The 21433-nt window shown below is 43.1% G+C and overlaps 1 protein-coding gene across 1 annotated transcript in view; it reads right to left on the bottom strand.

Moving 5' to 3' along the window:
• The window catches only part of LOC118510004, a 181204-nt gene that overhangs the window by 127529 nt on the left and 32242 nt on the right, over nt 1-21433 (bottom strand). The window contains exon 3 of the mRNA XM_036051389.1: nt 17786-19108. The gene's annotated coding sequence lies outside the window, so the exon portion shown is untranslated. The remainder of the gene's footprint in view (nt 1-17785; nt 19109-21433) is intronic.

Genomic DNA, 21433 nt, shown 5'->3' with positions numbered 1-21433 from the left:
ATTTCTGGAGGATAGCTCAATTTCGTACCCAATTTTCGCTCACAAACACACTTCACCGTGCTTGTTCGTTTGGACAGCTGCAAACTCCATCCACACTCCCCCGCCCCTACATCTACACTGCCCTTTTGGAAGTCCTCATCGACCAAGTGCTCTACTGCTTTCGGTAACAAAATCCATTACCACGGTGGTGGAGAAAGACGCCAGGCCGGATTCTCGAGCATTGCGACGTGCTTCGTTTTCTTGGTGGGTGAAGGTCCCGGTGTTCCGTTCCACCCCACCCGACCGGTTGGTTCGATAATCTAGTTCAAGAAGCGAAGGAAGAACCCTTCAAAGAAGGCAAACAGGACGAACAGCAAGGGTCGCTGTTATGCTTTCGAGAACCATTTGCTACAGCTCGGTACGGAACGGGCAATAGCCAATGGTGGACACCGGCGATAACCCGCCGACAACCTCCCCCGATCCCCAACCTACCACCGCGTACTGGATCACGTATCCCTCCCAAAGCTTCATTATCGTTCGAGCACGTTCGCTCGCGGTTCACCTGCCCAACACGAGTCTTATCGTGTGCAAATGAAGCAAATTTTCCGAGTCCTTCTGGTGCCTCGTTTCATGCGAAAGGTCAGGCTTAACCACCGCTAGACCCTTTGCCCTGTCGCCGTCCCCCGACGGTGAGACGAGCGAGCGAAAAAAAACTGCTCCCGTTCGTTCAATGAATGCTCCGTCACCTTCGACGCCACCTCATTTCGAAGTCCTCATTTGGAGCAGTCTGTTTTTGCAGCGATATTGTTGTGCGTGCGCTTAGGCGTGGAGACTTGCTCTGCTTCGGCGTTGATGTGGTGTTGGTTCGTGGGTTGGGTTTTTGCGGCTCAAGCATCAGCTTAATTTGTCGGAAATGAATCATCAATAAAGCGTCCGTGATGAAGGATTTTCGGTTGACTGGCCGCGGTGTTTTACTTCGATCAAGCGTGCCGAGACTTTTCATCGTACAGGTCAAATGGTGCATGAGTAGTGGAATATTCGTACGTCTAGTTTACTTTGGGCGAGTATATAGGGTTCTCGTTTTGGTAAAATCTAATTGAATACGTGGAGGTTAAATACAAACACATAAATTTACCCAAAATTTGCTGAATTGTAATATTTTGAATTTAATAAAATAAAAAAAAGCTATAAGTCAAAAACCAATTTACCAACCAACCGAAAGAAACAATTTAAATAAATCAATATTAAATAAAATAAATGTTGCTATAATTTGAATAGTTTCATTAGCCTCCTTCACATAAATTAGGACCTATCTGACATAATTACTTGTAAGACTCAACATAGATTTGTGTTTGAAAGCGTTATCCAAAGATAAGTAAAGTATACAATTATTTGCAGACTTCGTGAAATTAAACTACTTCTACCGGGGTTGCTACTTCCATAGCTACTACTGTTGCTTCTATAGCTGCAGTGGCAAATTTGAGATTCATTCTTCACCATGCCCAAGAAACCATGCTCCAGCCTCTTAACCGACATCTGCCGAAACGTAACCGAACCACAATCTAAACTTTATCGGTGCATTAAATCAATACCTTCGCCTCATAAACAACTGCCAAACAGTGGGCCGAAGCAATCGGAAACCTTCCAATTACAGCTTCGGCTCGGAAACTGCTGATCGTATCAGCAGTCTGTCTGGAATGAAACGCCAATCGATCAAGCACAAGACGGCTTGGCAAAGGGCAACACGAAAACACTAGCAAACCAGAAATGCAATCTCAATCAAATGCTGTGAAGCAAGAATCTTGCTGCTGTCAACGAAACCGATGAAATGAGCATCCGACAATCCAATAATGGGGGTGAGATGAAACTCCCGACCGGTGCCCCTTTTTTTGCTCGTTCCGGAACGGTGATGATGTTGACGGTGGAATGATGCAGCCGCATACTGGCGCTAGTTTCGACAATGTGCGCAAGAAAGCAACCGCAAAAGAATCAAACCGATGTACAAATAGTGCAGGTCAGCATTTGTGTTCAGCGCGTTCGTGGCAATCGGAAAGCCAACCGATCCCGGTCTCCAGGAGCTGCTGCATATTTATGACAGCCCGCGCGATGAGAAAAAAAAGCAAATGGTGAAAGAAGGTTCTCTCGAATGTCGTGCGATTTTAGAAACCGATGTGATAGTTACGGTCGTGACGATTTTCACGACAACTTGCAGCTCAGAAACAGGCGGAGCTTGGTGGTTTTTGAGACACACTGACGACCGATGGACTTGATAGCGAATCCCAAATTCAATCCGTATATCCTTGCTGTACAATCCGTTCACTTTCCGAAGTACGTACTATAGCGAAGAGCGTGTAAGTGAGATCCTGCCCAAATCAAACCGGTGGAGCAAGAAAAAAAAACACTCCTCCCCGAGAACTGACCGAAGGATATAAATCGGAGCAAAAACAAAAACCTATCAAAGAGTCGTAAAAATTACGCTCACCCAAATGTTTGCACTCGTACGCTTTTGTGGGTGATTGTAGTAGTTTTTTTATGAAACTGTCTGTGTTTAGTTTTTTGAAGTATACCGTGCATACAAGCTCACTCATCTGGCCAACATTCGGTTACGGAGAGGGAAATTACATTTGCCAAATGTGACCTGTGAAACGCAGCACGACATTGCAGTTCGACACGGGCTTTTATGGCTTCCTTTCATTCCTGGAACAACCCGAAAAAACACCATCTGTGACTGCAATTCCATTCCAGGGGTCGGGTCACTACTATCACTTGCTCCTCGGGCGAAGAGAATAAAAAAAAAGTGCCCGTACCAGTATATGGGGCTAAAAGTGTAGTAGAAGCCAACTATTACGAAGTTACGATTCTCATCAAACGAATGTGAATCGTTCGTTGTTAGACGGTTCTTTTTTTCTGTAGCTGCTATTTTAGATGCTTCCGAAGCGCACATCTTGATAAAAAATACTCTATTCTTTTATGAAACTTGCCCGTTTTATTAGCTGAGGCAGAGAGAATGGAGAACGTAAAAACTGCCCTCCGGTGAAAATATTACGAAATGAAATTTATGGATGGTTTTTTAATCCAACCCCATTATTTCTCAACCAGGACAGGAGAACGAAGTCAAAGGACACTACCGGCCAGGAATAGACAACTTGCATCCCGAGTAGCGGCAGCAGTGAAAAACATCGTAATCGCTTAAGGTAGGCGTTTCAGACATGCAAAAGCGTTTACATGTCATTTTTTGTGGTTGTAATTTTCCACTTTCATTTCTACGTTTCCTAGATGGAAGCGTCGTTCCATGGTGCGATTGGAATCAGGATTCAGGGATTTTAAACAAATGAAAAAATAGATGAGAAAAATACTGCTGGATACCGATGGAATAAACTGAAATGGAGGTGGCATGCATTGCTGCCCAGGCACATGTTCCCGGTACAATGTATCATCCTTTTTTCCATGGTACAGTGCACAAAAGCTACACCAAGAGCTCAGTGCTGCTGCAATGCAACGTGAGTGGAATATATTGAATCAATATTCAAATCTTTTTTACGTGATCCGTCAGTTTCTAAGCGATGGCAAACGTTTCAGCAGTGGATACAGCTAGTGGATTTGATCGGAGCTTTACGTTTGTCATAGTGGTACTGTTGTACATCAAGTTACGATATTTTAAATGTTTAAGCTTAGATTCCCCTTGTTTAATAGTTAAATCCTTGAAACAAGAAATAATACTACCCAGCTTCAACCCAAGCCTTTAAATATTGTTCAGCTGCTCTCATTGCCGTCCTTTCTTAATCACTGACGGAACTTTATCGGTGGTACGTGTCGGTACGAATTGTTCTCACACACTTTCCACAACCACAAAGTGAATATCGCGATAGTGCAAACTGCCCTGTGCAGATTCGCCAAAGATCAGACGCTGCATTAGAATCTAAATTACCACGCAAAACTTCCCACTCGCCAGCCATACTGACATTCCTTTCGCTATTCTGCTCTCAAGATCATACTTCGGGTTCAGATTCCGGGCCAGTCCTTTTGCGTTAGTCTTAGAAGCAAGCGCTGGGTAGAAGAAAAAAAAACGGAAGCTCTGAAAACGTGTCACTTGAAGGTTATGCTCCTTTCCCCTACAAACGCACCATCTGTGACCAGTTGCCAACGAATATATAGAGTTAAACCAGATTGCATGAACTCAGCGCGCGCTCGTCGGGATGGTGTTACGCAAGAGTTTTCCTGCAGTTTTCCTCTCTCATGAACGTTTATGAAATTCTACCATATTAGGGACACAAAAAGAGGTTTCTTTAAAGGATGTGCTCGCCAAGAACGGATTCGAAAACGTAGAAAGTTTCCTGCGAAACAGCACCATCCGGTAACGTACTGTTAAAGTCAGTTTTGGGTGGGAAAGTTTGTGCCCGACACAGCAAAAAAAAGAACAAAAATCTCCCCAAAAAGGATCAACAGATTCGATGCTGCTAAGGATTGGCTTTAATGTTTCGCTTTGTTCCCATTTTGCTACCATACAATTACCCCAGCTTACGATTGCTTAGCAAATTTCGGCAAATTTTTGACCGAAAATAGACAAATGTGCAGGAAAAGGCAACGATGTAGAAAGAGACAAAAACAAAACTAACCAAAAGCCCACCCTTCCACAACTTAAGTGAGTCTATTCACAGAAGGTACTCTTTTTCGAGTCCTCTGGAATGAGGCTGAAAGAAAGATTTTTGGTCTGGTTTCGCGTCGAGCAATGAGTCGAAAAAATAGAAGCGCTCCAATCTAGTTTGGGGGTTTGGACTAACTTTAGTTCCCTTTTCCTGTTTCAATGTTTTACTTCTTCGATCGGTGTTATGTTTGACTTTGTTTTGCTTTCTGTCGAATATGCTCACAATACTGAAGTTCAAAAGGGAGTTATGGGTGAGCTAGTTTTCTGAACTGTTTAAAGATTTTTTTAATGTACAGTAGGAGAGTGCTTCATTGTTTGTATGGAGTGAGCAATGCAATGGTGACGATTTGAAACAAATGCTCAGCGCAAACGTGATTTGATAGCTTAGTGCTTCTAGGTATTCTTATATGTTGTTTAAGCTTTGATTTTAAAGTTTTTGTACAAAATTCGTTTGCTTTCTTTTCTTCAAATAGGTTGATCTGGCAGTTTTTCTAGAAGCTTTGGCTTAGACAGTTTGGAATATTTTCGTTCATACCGATGACGGCAAAAATGTAAAATACCAGGCGTCTCCATTCTGAGTTTTCAGTGAATCAAGTGCTAACTATTATTTATTATTATCATGTATTTGAACTGTTGACAAGTAGATTCCGAGAAACAATCATTTTCCCGCTAGTTCTGTTAAATTTGAGTAAATCGTTTTTTTTTTCTTTTTTTTTGCCAAGCTTTATTTCCATGCTCTTCATTTCGAATGCAGCGGAATTCTATTTTTTCACCTTTATGATACCTATTTTTTACATCAATATCTTGCTGGATCTGGCCTTTGACATCAAAGGAAAACGCAAAACGCACGGTTCTGAATTTGTAGCTAACTTGAAATGCGCTGAGAATGTCTGTGGCACATCACAGATCGCTTTTTTTCTGAGGCTCTTATTCTGGGATCCTTTTATTTTGAAACCCAACAGAGCGCAACGTATCTGCCACCAAACAAACCGTACATTTTCCTTCCCCTGTTGGGTTTATCGTTGTTGTTGCTTTCACATTGCATTTCAATTGCTCGTTTGTGAATGTTTGCTTTACTTCCGCTTTTTGTTCCTCAAACCAGTTTCCCTTCCTTGACAACGAACGATGGTTCGGGCGATAATATCGCGTCTTGTGCCGACAAAAACTGCTCACTGGTTTGCTTTTATCGTTCGCTCGCCTTATGAATGTTTCTGGAACGTTGCTTTCCAGCATGATTTATGCAAATTTTGACACTGCTCACGTGTCTGCTACGTTTCAAAAATAGCTGCCAAAATGAAATGAAAGCGAAATGAGCCCAAGAGAGAGCAAAGTATACACATTTGATTCAGGCAGCGGTAGATCTTATCGCTATAGATCATCGACACATGGACAGGAAATTGAATCTTCATTTACAAAGTAATTTCCATAAGAAAGACGTAAAAAGAATTGTTAATAATTTTGGTCGTTTGATGGTTGAGTTTTTCATGTGCCGTCAATCACAGATAAGGATCGAAGCAAAAATCTATGATTTTTTTTTAAATATTTTTTCCATTAAAAATAAACCAAATTTTTCAATAATAATGTTTTTAGCTATGATTAATTATATGCAAAAATTTGTCATATTTTCAACCACTAAGCGTTTCCATTACTTTTTTTTCTTAGAACTGTATGAACTACCATGCGTCTCCATTACAAAAGTTGTTTATATGTTTCACTTTATTCTCTAAACATAATACAATCTTTTTAAGCCAATATTTAAAGAAAAATCATGCTTAAAAACTAACGAGTGAACAAAATACACCATAGTAAATATAGTAAGTATAGCAAATTTTTATACCCCCTTCACGGGATCCGTATGTACCACATTTCTTTTTAAATCTGCAAAACATATAACACTATTACATTGAATACGACTTAATCCATATAACTGAATAGTAAAAACTTTGGTGTAACTACTTATTAAAGATCCTGTTTCAAATCAACAATCAACAGCTCATCCATCATTCTGGTGGTGTTCAATTTGTAACGAATGCCTCGTATCAGATAACCATTACCCATTTCTAGAACAAACATCCCACGCACGCACACACAAAAGGTGACTGATTTTGTATGCACAAAAATCGCACTCAATCAGCAGGACGCACTCTCAACGCATGAAATTAATGCGCATTCGCGACTGTTGACAAAGTAATTAATTTGCCCACGGAAATGGAAACAATTGCGCCGTGGCCGCATTATACGCAGGACGTTCCCATCATCGACAACTAAATCACATCCCGTCCAGTGACACGTGCAAATAAATCACTATCGATTGACTGGTTCAAGCCCACGACAACTTTGCGTGTGACGAGCCATTCAGGTGGGTGCGTTGAAGATAGGGGAGCCATTGTATCGGCGGTAATGATGTTGAGCTTTAATGTTTCCTAGAAAATAACATTCGTAGGCGAGAAAGTAGGTAAAAACACAACATTCCACAAACGACTCCTCGACTGTCCTGCCGCTGTATACTCTTGTAGCAACTCTAACCACTCTCTCGGATCTATCCTGTCATGCTCTAATTTTCCACAATGTCCATCATTCAGTCTCTCACGCACATCGCTCAAATACCATTTCGATGATGATGCTCATCGTCAGGATGATTATGATGATGGGCTAGTATTAGAAGAACGGCGGGGTCCCAAAACAACCAACACTCATTACGATAGCAATATTTTCGTGAGCCTGCTTCCTCCTACAAACTCCCGTGTTGATTGACATCGGAACCAACGAGCATACACTAATCTAATGACTCCCAGTGCAACACAACACTTTCCGGAACCTGCGTGGATGAGTGGTTTTTCCCCAACTGCCGTAAGGAGCTTAACGCGGAACCCTCGAGCGCAGCTGGGACCATTGAAATATGAATCCTTTGGCAGGTAAACGGCCACCAGCACAGCTGCTCAGATCACCCAGAAGCTAAAGCTGCTCTATGCTGCGTACAACCATGTAGGCTCGTGCGTACGAGTTCCCGATGTAATCGCTTTACCTACGTTGTTCGCCACACCCAGCAGGACACTTTCCTGTTCATGGGATCTGTCGACGCTGCCCGAATCGATTGCGGTCGGAAAGCATGCTGCTTCATATTCGACACACACACACACAGGCACACAGACCGTGTAGCAGCGTACATGCTGTAAATGTTGCCAATCGTACAGACAGGACCCACAACACTCTACATCCCTACATCGACAAGCCATCCCGGCGCGTGCTACAACGATGTTGTAGCTGTTTCCATAAACATCGACCTCATATGTGTGCTCGTGTACTTAATGCCTGACTGATGCTCGTAGCAACCCGCACCGTTGATGTTGCCGGGACCCATCCCGAAACCATTCTGCCGGGCGGATGTGTGTGAATGTGTGATGGTTCTGGCAGGAGAAACGTTTGTTCGTCTTCCGGATGGTTCGTCACCGGAGTTCTGTGATGACTGCATAATCTAAACCTCTTCCCTTCTAACAACAGCTGCTCGCATGAGCTCAAACGGCCCAGCCCAGCCTGCTCTTTGGTATTCGAGCGTGAGAAAAGGCGGGATTGGAAATTTCCTGATGCGTAAAGTCTTTTACTTTTCACTCTTCGTTCCAATTCGTTATCAGCCCGCCTGGTATCCGTGTATATTCGAGAGTTAATGGGTTCCTGGAATGAAGTTTCCCTTAGCGGTTAGTCTGTCGACATAAGTGATAAGGTTTCCGAGAAGCAGGATTCGCAAGATATTCTGATGCTTGAAAAAGGACTGCTGATTGGTGATGTGGGAACTGAACTTTTTCTTAATTGTTTTAACTAAACATTAAAAGTTTATAACGAATAGTCTTTCCTTGATTTAAGTGTGATGTTAACACGATTAATTTTGATTGCTTGAATTTAAAAGATAAATTATATTTTAATCCCTAACTGTGAGTTTCTCCAAATTTTATCATTTTATTGTCCACTAGACGTCTCCATTAAAAGTTTTCCTTAGTTTGCAATGCGCCTCCATTTTTTATTCATCAAATACGGCCTGACCGTATTGTTTTAAACATTACAACAAAAAAATCAAATCGGTTTGGCGAGATTTCGTTTTCCAAACCGTGAATGCGCCTCCATTTAAGTAGTAAACGACCATGCGCCACCAATGCATACTTCAAGCTCTCTCATCATCTAAGTGCGAAAATGTTCTTTTCAATTCTTTTGCAACGAGTAGTTTCTCTTAACGGTAAGCTCGTCGGCATTAGTGATACGATTTTGGAAAAACATCATTCCCGTTAAGTTCCCATGGTTAAAATGAGACTGCTGATCACTGATGTCATTAACCACTGTTTCTTAATAGTTTTACTTATATCTAACATGTTTGTAGTTTAGAAAGAATGAATTGCAATGTCTTTAATTCTACATAATTTACAAGCTTTTCAAGAGGTGAAGCCGTTAAAATACTGTCGGACACTTTTTAAAATGCTAACTTTTCTACAGTTATTCATGATCATTTTCAGCGTTTCTACAGCTTTAGCTACTATCCAACATAATTCTTTCAGCTGGAAAGTATTAAACACCTCGTGTTTTTGCCTCGGCTTGCCATCTTTGGCTTCCCTGAATGAATTACACCGGTAACTTGGAAGTCAATCCTGCGTACAGGAAGACAATCCGGATAAGATTTGATAAGCGGTCCTGGTGAGTGAAGACCGGAGTCGCGAACATCGGCTTCCAAATACCAGGTATTGCTAACAAATGTCACTAAAGCTCGTAGACCAATTTATACAGGCAGAATTGCAGCATCATTAGTTAATTGTTTGTTCATTAGTTTGAATTGAAGAGATCTGTAAACGTGCTGCGATTGAAAGTGATCCTTCCAACGCTGCCTCACTGTAGCGGAACCAAACTTGAAGTGCATGAAGTATGCTCATCAAATGAAAATTATTCAAAGACCTTCCATCGAATGCTTCAACTGATCTGCTCAACTGATGGAAACGGAAAACTGTGCTTATAACTCAGCTCACGTTTCGCGATATCAATATCGGAACATTGCTGGGAATCCAGTCGATTTGGAAAGCATCTCCAGCAGTGGTGTTATATCCAGCTCGCGTCCATGTGCATAATCTAATTTCGATTCAGTGCTTTCGAAAGTTGGCTGAAAGCAGATGCCATTGGTGCAACATTTGCCAAATCAACTGCAATGAGAGCTTTAAAATTTGCCTGAGCAAACTTTGGACGTTGAAATATGGACGTCCGGAACTCGATATTCCTGCCACCATTTAACCGATCAATTCCAGGAAACATAACACGAATATCTGCACAAATTGTGTTTGACTTTATGATAAAAATCATTCATGTATTATTTGAGCCAGATTTTACCCTCAACTTTCCATCCAAATTGAGCCACCTCATACTTTTCTGGAATCATCTTTCAAATTCGGTGTGTAGATACAAGCATACGCATTCCCGTTGGCAGTATATTGTGTATTTTTCGAACCAAGTTTTTAAAACGAGAGCCTTCGTGCATTGCGCGGAGACAACTCTTCAATGCGACAGAACCAATCGTCCACCTGGCTGACTTCTGACGAGAATTCAATTTCCCATTCGAACTCGAGTCAATCTGCCCTTCCTTCCTGTTGGTGGTGATTCGAATCACTTCAACACTTCGCACAGTTGTCCATCATCGAAACCCTACACGTCCGTCCAGCCGATACGCATCGTTGACAGGCCGATTGAACAGTGTTTGCGCTTCCGGCTGCGTTCAATTATTCAACGAACGTCTCCAACCTCGGCACACGCGAACACGGTGTGCGATGATGATCCGTACCCGGTCAGTAAATCTCCAAACTGCAGCGCGCAACGCACTAGCAACGCATCGCCTCGAACATCTGCTAATTGAATGTACGGCACAGTTTTCCCGGCTAGAGCTCTTCACTTTATGTACCGTCTTTCCCCCCTCCTCCCCTTACATCAGGTACGCTGATATTAGTATTCACGTATGATGCGGATACTGCATCACGTGGAGCAGGGAAAATTTAATTTTCCGCACCTATCTACGCAAACCGTTTGGTTCGCTCACTTGATTCCTGCAAGCGCAAAAACTAATTAAGATATCACACAAAAGGAAATCGGTGGAAAGGATGCGTACGCTTGCACCAGACCGCACAGTCCCCGTAGCGTAGAAACAAATTATCCACACATAAATACTCCCGGACGGAACAAGCCGGACGGAAGCTGCGGAAAGACTGTGGCGTAACAGTGATGACATTGATGGAAAAGTCAATAAATAAATGTGCTCAATGCCAGCCGAACAGCCCGTGGGCATATCAACAACAAGCGCGCCATCAAGCTGCTGACGAGCATCGGAGAAAGCATTGTTTGTGTCACGTTTGTAGGAATTTCATTAGATAACTGGGCCTGGCTTCTCGCACACTAGCACACTGGTGAAATTGTTTGCGGTACTTTGTGATGGATAAGGGAAAAACTAATTTCAACAGGAATTTTCTAAGAATGACCCTTATTAAGGAGCTTGCAAGGAGAATGTACACCATGCGAGGCTGTCGAGTTTTGGTGAAAAATGTTCACATTAAAAGAGGAATGTGTCAGTCAGCTTCATACAACTCGTAAATTTCATCTTAGCGCAATCATATAAATGTTTGTATGTGATTTTTCTTAACAAATAAATTACTTCTTCATACCAAAATAACGATAAAAAGAAGTATTTTGCAAACGTGTTGTGCGAATTGCATATTTTAAGGCTCTCGTGCTATTCAAATTCAAATCCAAAACTAAATTCAACAGTATGAAGACATTCATTAGAAAGAAAGTTTTTACCAACACTAAACAACTTATTCGTGCCAAATTCCGAGTGTATGTATGTCAGTAGACTATATATTTCAGAAACGAAGCAATTTTATCCCAAAGCATGTTTCACTCTGGCAGGCAACGCGCAGAACATACAAAACTCACCATGACTACAAATTGCAATGCTTTATCGCAGCAAGGCAACACTGCCCCCAACCATTGTGCCATACCGCTTTCGTCAGTCACGTCCGAGAGCGACAGTAAATTTTTGCTACAACGACGAACAATAAAATGCATCTGCAGTGCAACACCAAACACAAGTGCTCTCCTGAAAAAGGGAAACCCACCAAACCCGGTCCCAAATGCAGCTGGGGGCGAACAGGTGACACAAAGGAACATTACACAACTTTTACGGCGACGGCTATAAATGTGACCACTTCAGCTACGCCCAAGGTGAACATAATCTTGGTTAAGCCACTGAGAGGCGGCAGGATGCAAAAACGCCCGAGCGCGCACGAGGTACATCCCCTCAAACTAAACAGGCAAAAGAAGACATCGGTTGGCAAAGTTCTCGGTCCTGGCGTAGTAAACAGCTGTCCAGAAGCTGTTTATCACCAATTTATTTCTGAACTTTTTTTTGTCGCATCCAAACACCCGACACGGGTTTGCCGGGCTGGGTCGGTGTGAAAAAGTCACCCGGGCAGTCGTCGGGCCGTTATAATTTGTTTTCGCTGTCAGCGGATACTGCCGGACTTATCAATCGATCGGTTTGCGAACGAGTGTGTTCGGGCGCTAGGTTGGCGAAAGGTCATTTCGGAACACGGTGTTGTACGGGTAACGTTAGCAGTTAGAACACGTCGCCATGTGCTGCTAGCGATTGGTAGAACTGTAAGAAATTAGACGATTTGTTTCGCCCTCGGTATCAAAACGATAGTGTACCGTGTTGGGGCTTTTTGCTGTTGTTGTTGCTCCCACTTTGATGCCTTTTACCTTTCACACCTATTACCGATTTTTGGTCGACGTGTAAGCGTGTGTGTGTGTGTTTGTACAACACACTACACGTAAACTATCCTGGGTGACCTATTTTAGCAAATAAAAACCCTTTAAACGAAGCGGCAGCTACCGGCACAGGCCAGCGATACGTAGACATGAGGATCAAATCTGGCTTTCAAAAACAGCGCAGAAGAGCTCAGGGAACAGAGAGTCCCTCGTTTTATGGCCGTCCAAATATTGCCTTCTTTATGACTTAATTTTATGATGAAACGGACGCCAGGACGGTGTAAAATGTGTTTCACCGACCGTTCGGCTCTTTGAAGTCAGCGGGCAGTCCATTTATTCGCCGCACGAAAGCAGCCAAAACTGGCACGAGTCTGTCCATTCTCGGAACACACGCTCGTGTGACGGAGGATTATGTATGCGCAAGGCGAAGAAGCTTGCTGTCCTCTTCTGGTGTTTTGTCGCTTTCCTAGAGTCCCTTTTATATCCAACTCACAAGATGTCGGTCTTGCTTGCAAAATCACATCCAGCTCAGACTGTACCCGAAAACAGTTGTTGACTTAGTCCTCGGGAGGTTTGTGTTTTGCTTTGAAGTCATGCGGCACGATTCGTGCTTCCTGGGGCAGCAACTTCAAACAGAATGCTAGCCCACCAGACCGGGTGAAGCATACGTGTTTGGGCGCACTTTCCGACCAGACAACAATTTTGGCACAGAAGACAACAATAAAACGCTCTTGCCGACAGCTTGTCCAACAGGTGGGATGCCGTAGCAGTTGAGCGAGGCACAGGGTGAGTATGTTAGATGTCTTCTGCAGCGAGAAGAGATGTTCAGGCAAGCAGTGTTGCGAAAACCTGCTGCCTGTGAGATACATCTAAAAGCAATCAATTTTGATATCCATACAAGCTGCCACTGGCACTAATTAACACTATCCTAATAATTGGTGTATGTTACAGAGGATGAACAGCCCAACTAATTGATCCTTGAATCTCACATTTGACCCTTAACTACTGCTGTTGCTCCTCCCACTCATCACACAGCAGTATCAGCGTTCCAGCAGTTTGTAAGTCCTTTTGCATATTCACCGTCTGCCGTCTTGTGAGCACATGCTAGTATCGAGACACCTGCTAGTGCAACGCATTGTCGTCAAATAATCGTCACCTTTTGTGACATAAATAAATTAAATCGATTACCGTCCCCAGCGTACACCACCTACACCCATCGGAACTAGACCATCCACTGGTGGGTGTTGTCATCCACTCATATTCCCGTGAGTGTTTGGCAGAAAACCCCAGTGACTGTCCGGCCAGCAATTTAATTAAACCCGTTTGATTGTCGACTCCTTCCGTTGGTTTCCTGCATCGTTCGAGAGCGACCGAACAGCGTCGGATGGCTTGCGATGTGTACGTTCGGCTGACAGTTGGAAAACCCATGGTCATCTTTTATCACCATCGGAAGACATCAAAAATCAATACTAATCAAGTCAGCCGGAAAACTCCACCCGCTCGGCCACCGGTGGATGCTTAGCCTTCGGGTGTATCAGTGAGACTGATGTTGCAACAACTATTTAGCACCGTGGGAAGAGCGAGAGAGCGAGAGAGAGTCGTTGCTTAGGGGGCTATATTGCCCGAGCTACGTACACTAGTTTCAGTGAACTTGTGGTTCGTTTCGTACGGTTGCTCGGTTTCGTTGGTAAGGAATGCTTTTCCCAACTATCTGGTTTTGTTGCCTAGCTACAACCAACTCACCGTCCATCGATCCGTACGACATCTCGTCCCGTTCCACGCACACAATTCCTTGCGGGTAGCTTTTCATAGGAAAATTCCATACTTGCTCCGTACCTTTCCAAATGTGTTAGATGCTATAGTGCAGTAGGGCCCGGTGTCTCGGCACTGTAAAAGCCAAAAAGGGGCCACCAAGATGAACATAAACGAACTCTGACTGTTCCGGGTTTGCATCATTGAGTAAAAGCAGCACGTTCGGCAAGAAGAAACAAGGTTCGCACAAAAACCAAGGAAGACCCACAGGCAACGATGCATCAACGGTTTATTGCAGATGTGGTATCCGTTGTGTACGTTGTAGTTCTTGCAACTGTTGTGCAACTGGAAGGATTGCAGTGCTGCCCGCTGGACGGGCGAAGAAACCGAGGGTTGATTTATCGCAGGGGATATTGTGATGAAGCCGTTCTCTGTCCGAGCCGATGTTACCGACGATTGCTTGCGTACCGGAATCCAAACAAATATCTCGCCCCGATCGCACTCAGCACGGACAACATTCTTCCACCGACATTTCGCCAAGCAGTCGGGCGTGAAACACAGCCCGACTTCGACTAACGGATTGATTTGTGGATGTGAACCGTGGTAGGTTGGTAGCTCTCGACGAACGAAACCACATCCGGTCCATCCGTTGGTTGGGACGCGCGGAACAGATCGAATTACGAGACTTCTGAACCATTACTCTAATCGCAGCAGCTTTAATCGACAAACATCGTTGCCAACGGTTGCCGTGCCTTGTAGTAGGAAACATACAGACACAGAACGTAGAAATATTGTAGCGGATGAGCGGAACAGCACTCACGGATGTGTTACACGCCACGGACGTACCATTCGTTTCTTCTCCCTGTTGCTGGTCATCAAATGTCCTCACATCACTGAATGGATCAGTGCGTTCAGCACACGTTCGTGTTATTAGTAAGACGATAAGGCTGATCGGAAGGATAAGTCCAACTGCGAGAGTAGAAGCTAATAAATAAATGATTTATACGATATTCAGCCACCACCACGCTCGCCACATAAATCGGTATCCAGCTCAATCGGTATCGATCAGCGTTCGTCGTCGGTGTCGGTTGGTGCCATCCAACAGCGCTTACCGAGCCCCTGTTTGCGAATCTATTCATGACGTTCCACCATCCGGTGCTGCAATTATTGCTAGCAGGTGCATCATGTGTGTATGTGTGGCTCATTTGCCAATACATTATTATGAGTCAGTTAGTGAATTAGATAATGATACATCTTTATTTATGGATGGTTGTAGAACGGAATCATTTAACAGAGCGCTACAGTCAGAGTAATGTGCGTGTAGCTTAATCCCGCAAAATATGTTCATAAATTATTTATAAACTCTAGGGCTTCGTTCGATCACGTTCATTATTGAGCGTTCTATTTGATTGCTGCCAACCTCACTAGTTTCACAAATAGTTCTATTGCTATTACGAAAAGGACTATCATAATCATGGAGTCTGGATTTATATAATTATTTGATAACTTTAATTTCTTTTAGGTTTTAACAAAAACTGACCTCTGATCATCTATTTTTAAACATTTGACACAGTAATAAAAAATAAGAACTACAGGATAACACAAACTAGGTAGTTGTCATGAAATTTCATAAATATTCTTCACATTATTAAAAAATGCAATATATATTATAAGTCCCCAGTTTAACAAAAATCCGAAAAAAAACTTAAATTCTATAGTATGAACCACTTTTTCTATCTGGAGTAAAAAGTCACGTGGATGAAGTCATCGAAATGACACTGGACCATCTTATGGCTTAACAATCTGCTAGCCCATAAGTAACCTCAATTTTCTTTTTTAAATGTTATCATTCAAGTGGTAGAAGGTCCTAGTGGTAGAAGGAGACTTCACTGCTCTGTTTGATTTTGAATGGAACATTGCTCCACACTTTTTGATTATACTATCGATGGGAGCCTATCCCTCTTCCACTATTAATGAATTTCTAATAAACACTCAGGTTTTGTGGGCTAATTGAGAGATAGATACCACCGGTATAAGAGTCCCACTGAGACTCATCAATAGAACATATTATAATCGGTATGAAACATTCAACAAACACATTACGGGGTGGTCAGACACCTCTCCACGACGGCTCTTTGCACTGCCCTCTTATGCCTCGTTTATGACACCCTGCTCCTCAAACAACCATAATCGTTTGTCGGTCATTTTCACTGGACAACGATTGCTCCATGGGCAGCAATTTGTGGTTCTAGCCACGCATTCCCACACCAAAATACACAAGAAATCTTCACCGTTACTTGAAAATGGTGTGGAATCGGTATGTTCTATCAAGAAGTGATGTAGTGTATGTGCCTAGCGGGATAGCAGCAATGTCAATTATCTCGTTTGTTTACGCTAGTACCATCACTACCGTTCACTCAGCATGACGGTCGAGATTTTTGTTCGATTGTTTTTTTATCGAACAAACACGAGATACATATCTCGCTCCAAGAAACGTTGTCTCTGTTTACAGGTGGGTCGGCAATGAAGATATCAGGTGTAAAGCATCTGGTCGAGTTTTTTTACCAAATACCAGGGAAACTGTAAAAGATGTTGAGCTCAATTTTCGTACACAACCTGTCGGTCTGCGTCCTGTCCGCTTTATGGCCGAGCCACGCGTTATGGCCGTCTGGTCTGGTTGGTTCGGAAGTCAATACAGCTTAATTTTTATTGCGCCATATCATTATCCTCTTATCGTCCCACACTCGAACTCGCATGTGTTCTCTAAAGCCGGATGTAAGTGTTTTTATTTTTTCCTGGGGAGAACATCCGTGCAATCTGAATCTCTACGTGAGGCACTCGTGCGGCACACTTACGGGTGCCGGTTTCGGGTCCATTAGGAAACCGTTTGCCCAAAACTCGGTCTCGGTAAGCTTTGCTTTAACGCATGTGAGCCAGGGAGAATGTTATTGCAAAAGGCAAACAGTACAACAAACAATATCCTCACAAACACACACACAAACGCACGTACAGAATGGAAAGGTGTGAAGATGCGTACGATAGGCGTACAGGTGATAAGACGAGACATCGTGGTGTCTCCTCAGGGGGTCAGATTATTATTCTGCGCTCCGGATAACTCCTCACCATTCCATGCGGTAACTTTGCGCTGCCCACAGTCAACACCGGTAAGGGACGACCCGGTGTATCCTTTTCCGCTCGGGTGGCAACGCAAACCGACGCGCAAAAGCACCCTACGGGGGTCATTCTCTCACACCGACGCCTCTGTTTGTGTGTGTGTAAGTGTGAGAGGGGTCTGCTTTCTTCGCAAGTTTTGTTTGCGTATGACTTTGCGTGAAATGGTCCAAAAAAGATTCCAGCAAAAGTTTCAGGCGCCAGTACTGGTCCGCCTGTTTGTTTCGACTAGTTTTCCTTTTTTCCTCGAGAAGGATGTTTTCCTACGCTTGTTTAGAAGAGGATGATTTTGTCGACTCAGTGGCTCCAGCGGTATTGTTTTTGATGTGCATGGGTTTTTCTTTCACTCACGCTCCAGGGCCCCTGACACTTTAGAACACACACACGTTCGAGGGAGATAGAGGAGCGAATCGATGAATGGAAGGAATGGAGAAGAGCTATAAGTGATCTCACCTGTTAGGTCCGTGCTGACTCGATGGGACGCGCCGGTATGGATCCGAAAACTGCTTCAGGCTAGCGACAAAACTGTAGCGCTGTTCTGGCCCACTTTCTGAAAATAGCTTTATGTCGAACACCTTAGACCGTTTTCGCTCGTTGCTTTGTGGCGCTAGCGGTGGTATGAAACAAATTCTTGCACCTTTACGCAATTGATCCGTCACACATACGACCGGTTAACACACACATACGCCGGACATAGCTCACTCAAAACATCAGAAAGCAGCTCAAACTCTCCGATCCGTGGTTGTGGCCTCGTGTCGGTTTTTATCGGCTATTTCAAATCAGCTTCACTTTCGGTACAACATATTTCTTTGTCACATGATCAACACTCACTAGGATTTATTTTCTCACACACTATCACTCACACGAACGCGCGCGCCCACACACACACACCTTTGCTGACCATGGAAAGAATTGTCAGCACCTTTAATAGCTCGAGGACTCTTCACGCGAACACGATACACATCTGCACCGACCGGAAACAGTAGCACTGTTTACTTTATTCCTTCCGATCACACTTTTCGGGATACTTGCAGCGAAAATCTTTTTGAAACTCACTGCTTTTGTTTTTCGCCGCCAGACGCCATTTATTTTCTCTGCTCTTTCGTTTTTGCTTTGCGATCACAACACACTTGCCATTCCCATTCACCAGTCGCACGGAATCGTGAAGGGGGACTTCACTGTCGACATATTTAACACTGACTGCGCACTAATTTCCGGATGGCTTCGATTGTGGAGTTGCCTTGCGGTGTCAGGCAGAAAACCTCATACCTCCCTAGTGCTACTTGAACAGTGCCCACTTGAGCTTTTGCACTGCGCACATGGTGACACTATTTCCTTGCTACATTAGCCCCTTTTTCCGGACATGTGGGCTTAGATAGACTTTTAGTTACACATTTTTAACCACTGTTTTCACTGTATAACTTCATTTACCGTGATATCTGGTAGTACCGCACTTATCACATAGTTTCACTTTTCATTTTTTGTAGTTGTGTTGCTCTCCTCAAGTGCACAGTGATTTATTCTAGCTGTTGGGTTTTAACTCTTGCGAAGTTTATTTGCCAGCTAGCAGACAATCGAACACTCGATGAAGGTAACTTCTGCTTCCTCCAGCACAACGCCACTACACTTAGTGCCTTACTCCATCCGTTTACGTAAGAATGTGTCGATTGCTCCACGTTCGAACAATTCCCAGCGAGATCAGTGACACGTGGGTGCGGTTCTCGCAAAACTTTACTCCACGTGATGTACGACGCGTTTCACACACGGGCGCCGAAACTATAGAGCGGGAAGAAAAGAAGAAGAAGTAGAAGTGAAAAAAGGGAAAGAAAAACCGAGAACATTAGGCAACGCTGGAAACGATATATGGCGAAACAATGAACCACACAAACCTTCACCATCGACAAACACGTAGCAAATATCGATCAACATTACCGTCGGGGGCCCGTAACTAATGTGCCCGTTTTTTGGAAAGTTTTAGCATCAATCCATTAAATTTAGTGGCACTTTGTTCCCCTACCGTGCAGTTGAGAGCGCAAAAAGCGAAGTTTCGCCCGTACGGGTGGTGTCGGTAGTGGTGACGGTTAAGGGGAAAAGTTTTGCCACCGGGCACAATGTTTTGAGGGCTTCGACACGTGACAACGAACGTGATTCGGAAACGAATGTAATGTGCTTTGGGGGAGAGAGAGAGAGAGAGAGAGAGAAGGGGGAGAGAGCAAGAGGTTTTTGTAAAGTGTTTTTAGCAAAATAACACCATTTACCAACTCATCTCAACTATTGGGGGCTAATGTGGATGATCTTCAGTTTTGTGGACGAACTACATAACCGAATTAAGCGGTCACGGTAAAAGCCTCAATATTTTTTGATAATGATTGCCATCTAATTGATATTTATCCAATTTGCGGAGTTAGATGTATTAGTCTCCTGAATTGCATTCAACTTTCATGCATAATAGTTGAATGTATCTGAATAGCTGTTGTGGGAAGTATTGAGCTTATCGAGCCAAAATTAAAATAAGCATTTGAGAGGATAAATTTATATTTTTCCGTGGCATGTGCACTTCGTGAGAACTGTTAAATATGATAATTATTCAATTTGCTTCAATTCACTGTAATTCCAAAACTAATGGGTATGTCACAGCGGTTAGAACTTTAAAAGCTTCGGATTTAAATTACAATCCTGAGTTCCTGATAATTATATTTTATTCTCTTCAAAGTATTGAAAACCGCTTACTTGTTCATCGAACAAATGATAAAATATTCAATCATAAAATAATACAAAATACAAATAAATTCAATATACAATTACTCAAACAAGGCAGATTACTAACACCCGTTATCTTTTATGCGTACTAGGGAGCATGATATTGTCAAAGAACAAGTCACTAGTAGTGATGTTTCGGGAGCTACTCCTCGAACTTAATGCGGCATTCTCGAGCTAGTTTCTTAGGTCAAAATCTCAGGATTGTTGGCCCTACTAACGAAACTTACTGCTCCAAAGATTCGTAACTGAGCTTTCCTTCATTAACTTCCAGGACTATTGCTAATGGCAAAAAGCGTACTGGATTTGTACTTGATCTTTACAATCACTGAGTTTTGCATAAGCTTTTGCGAATCAAAACTTCTGTGTAATAAAAATATTTAAACTGCTAGTCCCAATGTTTGAAACAGCGTTTCATATTGCGCAAACTTGGGTCCTCTGTCACGGTAGAATTTCCGGACACGAGAAATTAAACTAACTGGCAAAAAACAGGCGTTAGAAGAGGAACATTTTACGATTGACCTGGCAAATAGGAAGGACTTGTATTAGAAAGATGCTCGAGCTCTTCAAACATATCCGTAAGACCTTTCGATGGATTCGAAGGACACCACCTATAAATTCTAAAATACTCAGGATGCATAATTTGAACTACAATACTAAACTGGACTAGAGCCAGCTTTACCAAGCTCATCTTTAATTACACATTAAAAAGTGTATTAAAAATAAATTCGTTCAAATTATCAATAGGAACCATACTACCACTTTTTAATTGCTACAATCCATTACAACAGTACGGTAAAAAAACAGAACCTATATTTATGCATGAGTCGATGTTAAAAAACCAGTAACACCCATGTAATACGCCAACCCGTTTTACAACACATCATATCCATCTTCTTATTGTTATACCAAGTGCAATCCAACCTTCTCCACTTCCACTTTAAACACCGCCCATCCACCTCAATTGCCCCAATCACCCGTGCTATCTTTCACATTTCATCTTGCTTCAAAAGGCACGAAATGTACCCGTAGCCATACACATCACAGTGTAACTGCGCTAACGCATTTTCCCCCTTGCTATCCACAGATTCAAGCTCGGATTAAATGCAACCCCGAAGCCGACTGTCTGATCCTCAAATATCGATAGCTCAGACGGTACGGTCTCTTGCCACCGCCCAACGAATCCCCGCAAAACGGCGCCGTTATCTAATGGAGTGAAAATGGACTTCCGGTCGACAGTGTTACGCACTTCACTGGCACCAAACATTCCGATTTACTGCCCCGATAGGACATGGGGCTGGCTCGGATAGAGTGAGAGAGAGAACGAGAGAGAGAGAAGGACAG

This window comes from Anopheles stephensi, chromosome 3 (assembly GCF_013141755.1).
Source record: "Anopheles stephensi strain Indian chromosome 3, UCI_ANSTEP_V1.0, whole genome shotgun sequence".
Classification (NCBI taxonomy): Eukaryota; Metazoa; Arthropoda; class Insecta; order Diptera; family Culicidae; genus Anopheles; species Anopheles stephensi.
This window is presented reverse-complemented; position numbering and strand designations above follow the sequence as displayed.